Source organism: Microtus oregoni, unplaced genomic scaffold (genome assembly GCF_018167655.1).
Source record: "Microtus oregoni isolate MIOR12 unplaced genomic scaffold, Mior012 000042F_ref0000377, whole genome shotgun sequence".
NCBI lineage: Eukaryota > Metazoa > Chordata > Mammalia > Rodentia > Cricetidae > Microtus > Microtus oregoni.
In genome coordinates this window covers 4,437,019-4,447,592 of record NW_024543209.1, presented here as the reverse complement: position 1 = coordinate 4,447,592, position 10,574 = coordinate 4,437,019, and positions in this window count along the sequence as shown.

The following is a 10,574-nucleotide window of genomic DNA, read 5'->3' as shown; positions in this document are numbered from 1 at the left end:
AACACCAGAATCGTTTCAGCTTATGAAGTTACACTGAACTCAGTTTCAAATCCTTTTCCCATGACTGGATTCTTTTTTGGCTGGGTGAATGTGCTAATTTGGACAGTGAGGCATTGGCCATAGTGGGGCCCCTTCCAACTGTAAACAGCAAGTGTGGTAAATGCCTAACAGAACTGAAGGAAAGAATGACAAAGAATACTTCTTGCTGAGCCCAAATATGACCTTACACACACACACACACACACGCACACACACACGCACACACACGCACACACACACGCGCACATGCACACACGCGTGCACACACATGTGATTACACACATGCACACACATGCACATACACACGTGCACACATGGGGGGAGGCACAATGGAGTCCAGTTTGGTAAGACAGGCACACACAGGGTATGGGAAGGATGTCCGAGGCTGACCTTGGTGCTTCCAGAATATTTCGGAGGCGCAGATTTTCCTTGCTTTCTTTTTCAGCACCAGCTGGCAGAGCCCACTCCTTTCTCCCTAGTGCTGGCTTATGGGTCACTGTCCATCTGTCCCAGCCAGGAGGGGGAAGAGAGCGTCCCACAGAGTCTGGGTGTCTGCCCCTGCTGCCCGCGAGCACGGTGAGAGCTGTAGTTTCCAGCAGCCCTGCAAGCCAGTCTCTAGTTGTACGTTGCTCTCAGTCCTTCATGCCTTCCCTGAAAAAGGACAGGGCATCCTCATCCACACAGCTCCCTCTCCACACTCCTATAAACCCTGAGAGTGATGTGTATTGTGTGTCCCATGACATTGTATGTACACTGACTCGACCCTGCTGCTGAAAGAGTCTGGAAGACCTAGACTGTTCTAGAAGAAACCAGGCCAGGAGGTCACAGACGCTTAAGGAGAAGAAATTACACTTCAGAATCTTTCCATGTCTAGATGCCTTCAAGAGAACCTCAAGATGTTACTTCACGCATGAACAGCAAACATATCCCTGTGTTATCCAAGAGGTAACTGAGGCTCAGAGAGGGTGCTAAGAGGAACAGAGTAAGTTATGTTATGACCGTTTTGAGATCTCCATGGCACAAGACAAAAAATGCTATTTCTCCTAGCCTGCAGGCCTGCATGGTTCTCCAGGGCAGCTGTCCTCTGCATGGTGACTCAGAGATCAAGCTGCTTTTATACTGGTGGATCTGTTATCTCAACGTGAAGCTTATGAATTTGCCCCAGCAGGGGAAGTGAGAGACCGAGTCTCTCCTGGGGGATTTTCATTGCTTAGAGCCAGAAGGTGACACATGGTACTTGGAGTCAGGGAGTCCCTGATTAGATGCTGAGAGACTCAGCCTTCACAGAACCACGGACCAGTGAGTACAGTGATGTCCGCCAGAGAGAAGGAAGTAACATTCGCTGCCTTTGATCAAGCCTGCATTTATACCCTGTCCTGCCTCTTTGAATAATTCTTCTCTGCCATGCAGACTGGATCCTTTCAAACTCAGTGGTTCATCTCTCGGAAGCATGGGTGATAACAATGTTCAAGGTCAATGTTATTGATCAGCCCCTGAAACACCTGTTCTGGTTTCCTCCCCCACTTTCTTTTATCCTTCCCCATCCTCCTTCTTCTCCCCTCCAACCATCTCTTTCTTTTCTCTCAAACTTCCCAAGGAGTGTGATCTAATTGACTCAGTTTAGGATAGCTGTCCCTTCTAGAGGAATCATCTCTGCACAGGAGAGACAAGAAGGACAGTGTAGGGTCTTGGAAATGAGGGAAGAAGGTCCTCAGACCTCCAAAGCAAAGGTCGTCAGAGAGTATAAGTGGCAGAACGAGGATTTGGACCCAAGTCTGGCTCCAAGATTTTCTCTTTCTTATGCAAATAGCTGCCAAATATAAGAACAGCTCCTAACTATAGGAACAACAAATCCGCGGCAAATATAGGGCTGTTCTGCTAAGACGGTGAAAGGTGTTTGCCATCATTGGTGCTGGGGACATGCAAGCCCAAACGAAAGTGGGATACCAGTCACCAGAATAGCTAGCATGGAAAAGCAACATCAAATGTGGACAGTGATGTGGAGCAAGAAGGGCTCCCACCTTCTAAAAATCACTACAGAGAACTCTGTCGGAATTTAAGTATTTCGGCTACCTGCTCCCTTCTCAATGACTCGGCATCCCAAACTAGAGAAGAGAAAGGAGAGTGTGTGAAAAGATACAGAGAAATAGTCAGCCTTCATTAGTAATAGCTGAAAATCAGAGTAGCCACATATTCATCAATGGGAGGAGGGAGAAACAAGTTGTGATGAAGCCACACGTTGGGTTAGCATTCAGCTACCAAAAGCACGCTACGGGGGATGTCTGCAACACTGGAGAAGAAGCAAAGAATAATACTAAGCTTAGAAGTGAAGCTCATGAATACAGAGTCTCCAATGCTAACTGTAAAAGGTCTATGCTAGGTACACTAATCCTAGTGCTAGAATGGTGGATATCTTTGGGGTAAGAGTTGAGTAGAAAGGAGGAAAAAGGAAACTTCTGGAGCAATGACAGCATTTTTTGCATATTAACTGTGGTGGTTATATAGGTGACATTTGGGCCAGGTATATTGACTTGGATACTTAAGGCATGCAGCTCTCACTCTATAAAACACCTGTCTAAGAATAACAGCTATAAATTCCAAACAATACATCCTTTATGTATCAGATCACTGTTGTTGCTGGTGATTGTGGTCACTTGGCTTGAAGAAGCCCTTAAGAACCATTGTGAACTTTACATAAAATTGTGCGCCTCCTCGTGTGGATGAGGGGCTTGTCCTAAGCAGAGTCTTTCCATTCTGGAATTCCTTGTGACTCATGGGAGGGGGGGCAAAGGAACTGGATAGTCACATTGCCATCAGAGCAGATGGTAGAATCAGACAAGGGCTGGGATTCAGGCAGAGGTGGGTTTGAATCCTGGCTCCAGAATTCCTCGTCTACTAGACACTGAACAAATTGCACAGCTTCTTGTCACCTAGCCTATAGGTGAGGGACGCAATGCCCAATTCATAGATTCTGCAGGGGACCAGAATGGTACATACATGCAGTCTGGGACACTAGAGATAAACTGAGGATATCCTTGTCATATTCTAGATAATCTAGGGATTTGACTCAGAAATCCAACAGAAAGTTCCCAGAACATTCCCCTCAATACCTTTCTCCCACTCAATGAATGAGCCGGTAGGCAATTCAGAAAAAGGATCTGGTCCTGAGTTTCCGTCTTTCATACTTCCCACGAGAATATCCTTTCTTCTCATTCCTATCAGTATCTCCAGTCCTGCCCTTCTTCTTAGGTCCCTGAGAAGGGACAGGCTCGCAGAGACTTGTTTCACTGGGCTGAGATGAAATACTCTACTGATATTCTGAAGATCTGGGTGACTTCATGATAGCTTAAGACCTCAAGTGGAAATACATGGAGGGTTAGAACGCAGGCCAGGGAAAATGTGCCCACTTTACTTGGGTGCTGGGCCTGGGGTCTGTGCCAATCTGATACCCTAAGTGCACAAATACAGCCAATCAGAGAAATTCCTATAAAGGAGATAAGCTCCCAGAAGAGCCCAGGTGGTAGCAGGTGCTACGCCACTGTGTCCCTCTCTGACACAGTGAAGCATGAGGACCCGATTTCAGACTAGCACAGCCATGGACAATATCTCCTGTAATTGCCACCTTTCACAGCTAAGAGATTGCTCTGACACTGCAAAAGTCACTTGCCATTCCAGACAGATCTGGGAACAGAATTCAAGTTGTCAAGGCCACATGGCTCCCACACATGGCCATGGCCAGAGTCCAGCTGCCTGTGTCTTCTCTTTAGTCAGCTTCGGTTCAGGTCAGGCCACGCTCGGCCCTGGGACAAGACAGACTCTTACTCTTCTGGTATCTAGTGCCACATTCCTTGGGTGAAGCCAGCTGCTCTCTTTGGGGTCAATCTCTAGACTGAGGGTGCTCTCATTTTCTGAAATCCAGCAGATATCTGAGTTCAGGTCTTGAACCACCTCAGCCTTCTCATACCCTAAAAACAATTTTTCTTTGTTTTCTCAAGGATTTAATGTACCAACTTGTCTGAAAAGTTTAAGTTCTTAAGACGGACATACTGGCTACTGTTCTTGTTATATTTTCTAATTATAATAAATTTTGTGTCGTTCTCCAATGGTTGCCTCTAGGAAAAGAATCTTGAGTCCTACATTAGACTGTCACTTCCGTGAGAAGGAAGACAGCATAAATGTCCTATTGATATGTTGCCCATTGTACAGAGTACAGGACTGGGCTTTGGAGACCCTATCAATAACAGCTTAGGAAGGGATTAGAGGTGACTTCTAGGAGACTTGACTTACTTTTCCATACACCAATATTTATGTCACTGGCAGGTGATCCGAGCCAGTCTTGTCTTGTGATGCTCTTTCCCAGAATGTCACACCGGGGACACGTTTTCTGCATGCAGATGGATGTTTGTATGTGTGGCGGCTTCACATTACAGTTTTTTTTTTTTAAAAAAACAAAGCATTTGTTTCTTTTCAGTAGTCCCAGGCTCAACAAAGACTGTTGGGTATTAGTTGCCCTCTCCCTTTTTGAAAGAGGACAAAGGATCACGGCCTTGCTTTGTAGATTACAAGGATTCTGCTTACCCTCCTCACAAGCTCAGTTACAGGGTGTTTGTTACTGCAGGAAACATGGCCATTGCTCCTGAAAGGAGCCCAGAATCAGGTGACAAGAGACGGAGGCCAGCTGGGTCTTTTCAAGAAGTGTCCTCAGGTGATCCTGGGTGTTTTGTGAAGTGACAGGAATGCCCTCACTGCTGAGGACATCAGAAGGTCACAGGATTCGTGCAAGGTTATGGAATGACATCTGCAGGTGTCCCAGGAGCCAGTCTTCTCTCCCTGTGGTCTGTTGGAGGCTTCCCTGGCTCAGATTGCTCAAGGTCTGGGAGAAGAGCTCCTTTTAGCTGAGGCTGGCAAACCATGGGGTCTGGGTATTGCCCTGCCGGCTGAAGCAATGCCACTGACCAACCACTTAACCCTTGAGATGCGCTGGGACTACTTATCTCCTTGTGGAGAGATGCCAATAACCACTTCCGCGTGCCTTCATGTGTGTAAGTGCACTCAATATTGTGTGCATGTGTAGGTCACAGGTCAATGTTTAGCACCTTCCTCTACTGCTCTCTAAATTTTGAGACAGGGTCTCTCACTGAACCTGGAGTTCACTGATTGGCTAGATTTCTAGCCAGTGAGCCCCTGGGAGCCTCTTTATTGTGGACTCCTCTACCCCAGTACAGGGATTATAGAAATACTCCACGATGCCTAGCTTTGTACATGGCTGTGCTAGTCTGAAATCAGGTCCTCATGCTTCCTGCACCTGAAGCCATTACAACTTCAGGAACCACTTTTACATCCTTTTGTAGTGTCAGTAGGACAGGATCTTTTTGGTGTCACTAAGTTTGTTCCTTTTTATGGCCTCTAGGATGTCATGGACCTATGGAAGATACATTCTTGGTGAGGACCAAGCGTTCTTGGATGCAAACAGAACCCTAAAAAATTTCTTATACCCATTTCTACTGCCCTACTGTCTCAAAGATAAGACAGTTCCCCAGGACTCTCTTCTGTCTGTTCTCTCCAAAATCTTACCTGCTGCTTTTCCTTTGAGCCTCTTGTAATAGCTATGAAACCAAATTAAATTGCAAAGAGTGCAAAAAAGAAAAAAACCCTTTGAAGTGTTCTTTTTGCTTTTTGGTAACATTCATTCCAGTGCCAAAAAAAAAATCATTTCCTTGTTAAATTAGGAATTTGTGGGATCTCCCTCTGTATGCTATGATTATCATTAATGAATAAAGAAACTGCTTTGGACCTATAGCACAGCAGAACCTAGGTAGGTGGAGAAAACTAAACTGAATGCTGGGAGAAAGGAGGCAGGGTCAGAGAAAAGCCATGTAGCCCGCCAGAGACACACACTGGGAACTTTACCTGGTAAGCCACAGCCACGTGGCAATATATAGATTAATGGAGATGGGTTAAATTAATATGTAAGAGTTAGCCAATAAGAAACTAGAGCTAATGGGCCAAGCAGTGATTTAATTGATATAGTTTCTGTGTGATTATTTCAGGACTAAGTGACTGGGAATGAAACAAGCAGCTTCCTCCAACATCAGGCTCCTCCTCTTTCTTTCAGGTTTCATTTTTACCTCAGGAGGTTTGCAGCTTTAAAATATGTATTCTCAGGGGAGGGCTCTGGTCCTCTGGGTGTGTCACATCATCCCCAGACCTCTGCTGAGAGACTTTTAGTCTGTTGTCCATCGCTTGTTTTTGTACTAGTGCTATGTTTCCTGAGTTATTTTATCCAACGTGGAGAAGGTTGGGGAGAGAGGCAGGGAGAGTATGGATATAGAGAAAGGGTTTCTTGGCAGCTATCTCATTGCAGCCAGCATGGTAGAATCAGAGAAGGAAGAGATGGGAGTTATTGAGTCCGGGTAGGCCCAGGAGAACCACCCCAGGGTCCCCTCTGCCCCGAGTTTGTGCCATATCTTCTCCTTCCTGGCTCCCTGGTGAAACGGAGCTTGTCAGTTTCCTTTCCACTCCCTCCACTTCTGCTTTCCCATCCCCCTAGCCCAAGAAAGCTTTAGTTCTGGAGGGGAGACAACCTGAGTCACCTAAAATGTTTGTTGTGACCTTCATGTGACTCAGAAGTTTCCCAAATGTCACATTCTTTCTTCGAATGGTGCCTGGTCTGTCTCGCATGGTAAGGCACTCTAACACAAGAATGTCCGTGGAAAATGATGTGCAACCGTAGAGCTCTCATAGAGAATTATGCTCTACAGGACATTGTGAGACTGCTCTTCTGTCTTTAGTCCCCATTACAGCTGCCTGTGGGACCCAGATATGTTCGGTCAGGTGACTTCCCAAGCCCTGAATGGAGTGAGTACAAATTATCAGGTAAGGGAGTGCAGCTGTTCCCATCCTCACTACCAGACAGGAAACAAGCCCTCTCATTTTCTCTTTTCTGTTTTATCTGAGACTTCAGAGTCAGAAAGCGCATCACCGGTACAGGAGGAATGGAAGTCATGTCTTTAGCTTTTCCACCCTGTGCTTTTCCATCCGAACTCAGTGAGCAATGGACAACTTTCAGTAAACTGAGATGGAGTGCAAGGGGAAAAAAAACAGACTTTGAGAAATAGGTGGGAAAAAACAGGCTATCTATGAAGACAGAACAGCGCTAAAAGGTAAGGACCAAGTCCCTGTTCTGGTTCAGAATCTGCCTTCGCCTCCTAAGAAGACGTCTGACTTTACTCAGAGACAGCTTCTACTTCCTTCTTAAGTCATTTGTCCCCTAGGGCACAATAAAACCTTAGACGAGGCGCAAAATTTAACAATCTAATCTGACTTTTAGTTCAGTCATTGTCTGGTCTGTCTGATCTGTCCTGGACCAACAATGTCAGAGGAATTGCTAGACAGAAATGCAGGTTGATGGGCCCTGCCTTGGATTTACTGAATTCCATCTCTGGGGATGAAATCCCCAAATCTAAGAATGCCTTCCAGGTGATTCTGACATATTGAAAATGCAGTCCTGATTCTCAGGATTCTTTTTCTTAGATAGAGTAGAACCCAATGAACTAATGTCCCCAAATGCAGCCTTTTGGGTATGTTGGGCAATTTAATCTAAAAGGCCTTAAGTTAGGCTCAGAATTTAGGTTCCTCTGACCTTCCATTGTCTTCTTCCCTTCTCTAGCATAAAGAGATTTTCCACAAAGGTCTCTCTTCTTCCTAAGGGCTCCATCTGCCCAAAGAGAAGCAGAATGCCCTTTAGGCTGCACAAGCAGCTCTATTAACCAGAGAAAACTAATCTCACACTCCAGGAAGACAGGCTGAGATTGATAAACACACCTGGATAGACTTTTCATCCCACGCCATTGTTCAGTCCACAGAGAATCTTTTCCAAACCATTGTCTCTCATAGAGACCAAACAGACTGTCCCAGGCCACAGAACATTCTCCAAACCGCACAGTCGAGTTTCCCTGAGAGTCACTTACTATTTCTCTGCCAACTTTCTGCCCTCTCCCCTCTCCCCACTCACTACCAAGAAGGAGTTGGTCAGTTCCTGGATCAGTTAGTGAACACGCTGTGATTGCCTCTATGCTTGTAATAAGTATGCGAATCTTTCCTCCAACCTCCTTCTGGTCAACTGAGACCAGCAATTCCTCAAAGGGTGGAGGGAATTTCCCTTCGATTCTCCAGCTTCATATATGATAGATGCTCTTCCGTCCCTGCTCGAATATTTCTAGATACAAGGAGCTCATTGCTGAATGAGGCATCTGGTTACAAGCCTTAACAATTGGATATGTCCTCATGTCAGTGCGATTAATCTAACTTCTGTGACTTCCACCTGCTGGCCTTGGCGCGATCCCGTGAATGCAATTCAGAGTTATAGCTGACTCGGGATCCCTGGAAATTGGGCTAATTATCCCCATAGTAGGAGCTTGGTAAAAGTGAATACAAGAGGCTAAACCGGGAGGGAGGCCAGCGCCTCACATTTTCCTTTCAACCAAATAAAACAGCAAGATTAAGGGCTGTCCCCGGCATTTGTGAGATTATGATAAATATCAGTGTTAATACCAACAGTGACAGTAATAATTACCCACGGCTCGATTTGGATGCAGGTCAAGAAACCATCCAGATCAAATTACACGTAAGAAAAATATGTGTGCTCAGTGTTGGGAATGTTCTCAAAGAGGAAGAAAAATGGATGCTGTGAGGCAATTTACCTTCTAGTGGGAAATAACTGCTCCTTTGCATTCCAAACAGATCATGAGAGAGAAAACGAGATCCGTTCCCCTGGCAGGATGTGTGCTGGATGAGGTCTCTCGGCTTTCTGACTTGGTGTGTCTACAGTAAGAGGGACGGGTGGCAGGCGGATAGTCATCTTTGTCCTGGCCTCCCCACAGCAGGCACACTTGGAGTACACTTGTTTAGCCAGAACTGACTAGGAGAGGTCTTTTCTATTGGTTCCTGGTAGAAGGGATGAGGGAGAGGGTGGTGTTCCTAGAAAAGGCCCATAGACCCTTCCCTTGGGCCTAAGAGCAAGATGAAAGTCTGACAGAGCTGTCTTCTTTTGTGTCTCTCTCCTTTGCTTTTGCTCAGACTCCTGCTTGATTCTGCAGAGGCTTGTTAATCTCCCAGGGAGTGTCTACTTAACCTTTATCTTTCCCCTTTGAGGCTGAAGTACCAAGATAAGCCAGCGTCCTACACCTGAAGTCCCACGGGATTCCAGGAAGAGCAGAGCTTTGCTAGATAGAGCTGTGGTAACATCTCAAACTCCCCCTGCTCCCCATAGCCTGGGCTGCAATCTGAGGCATATATAATCTCTGCAGAGCCAGCCTGCCCCTTGAAGCAATAAGGACTTTGGGGACTCCCTTAGAGAACAAGTATTGAGACAATGATTAATGGGACCCCACCTTGGCCACCTCTTGCTGTTTGCCCTAATTCTTTCTCTGTTTAACCTAAAACTCAGGTCTATACCCTGAAGATGAAGTTGTGGGGAGGAGGAACGAGACCCCTTTCTTTGTGCCTCTCTCCCACAGACCCATTAATTTTCTTCTAAATTTTTCTCCATCATTCGTCTCTTTAAACAGCACTGGGTCTGGTGGCTGAGCCTAACCTCTCTGCGCTGAGGGAGCCAATGCATTGACAGCAATCCCACCAGAAATTCCTCCCACAGACAGGCAGGGAGCCAGTGGCCTTGGCCGTGACTTCAGCCTCCCCTCGCTCTGCTCTGGGCAACCCCAGTTTCTTCTTATCTAGCACGAAGACACAGGCATTTCCCAGCATTACCAGGGCACTCACAAGTGATTTTTTTTTCCTCCCCCAAATTTGAACCTGGAGAGTGTTTACTTCCCGTTGCACCCCAGGGACCCGCTGATTTTTCCCATTACTGGAAATTGCTGCTCTCGGGTGCTTTGCATTTGTTATTAAGATGCAATCAAGGTTGCCTAACTGATTAACAGCCTTGCCCTCAGCTCCCACCCCTCACACCTGACTAGGAGGAAAGGCAATGAAAACAGCCTAGGTGGCTGTCAGGGGCAAGTGGGTTCTTCGGGCCGCTGGGGAGCCAAGAATATCAGGAAGAAGCCCTAGAGCACCGGGTTCCTCCGTGGGTTCTTAGTATGGAGAAAAGAAACATTGTGCCTCTCGGGTTCCTGGGAATTGAGGTGGGTGGGGTGTCTAGGTTCTGTGACAGACTCTAGAATAATGGTAGCTGATGGCTGTGCCAGGCAGAGGCCAGACTGAGCCTTCTGATGACCAAGCACAGAGCATCTCTTCAGAGAGAGTGGCAAGACGCAGAGCTGAGTGGAGCAGGGGAAATGTGGCAGGTGGTGGCCCGCATTAGATCACAAGTCAATCTGCTGGGTGGGAAGCAGCTGCCAGCCTGCACCGGAGCACCCTGCTCCCTGCCTGCCCTCTCTGAGCTGCCCAGGACCTGTCTGCTTCTGCCCATGCTTGTAGCCATCAGCGTGCACACAGGCCACGGGGGACACAAAGAAACAACTCCTGGACTACACCTCAGTTTTTAAATGACATCTGAGACCCTGTGGCCCTTT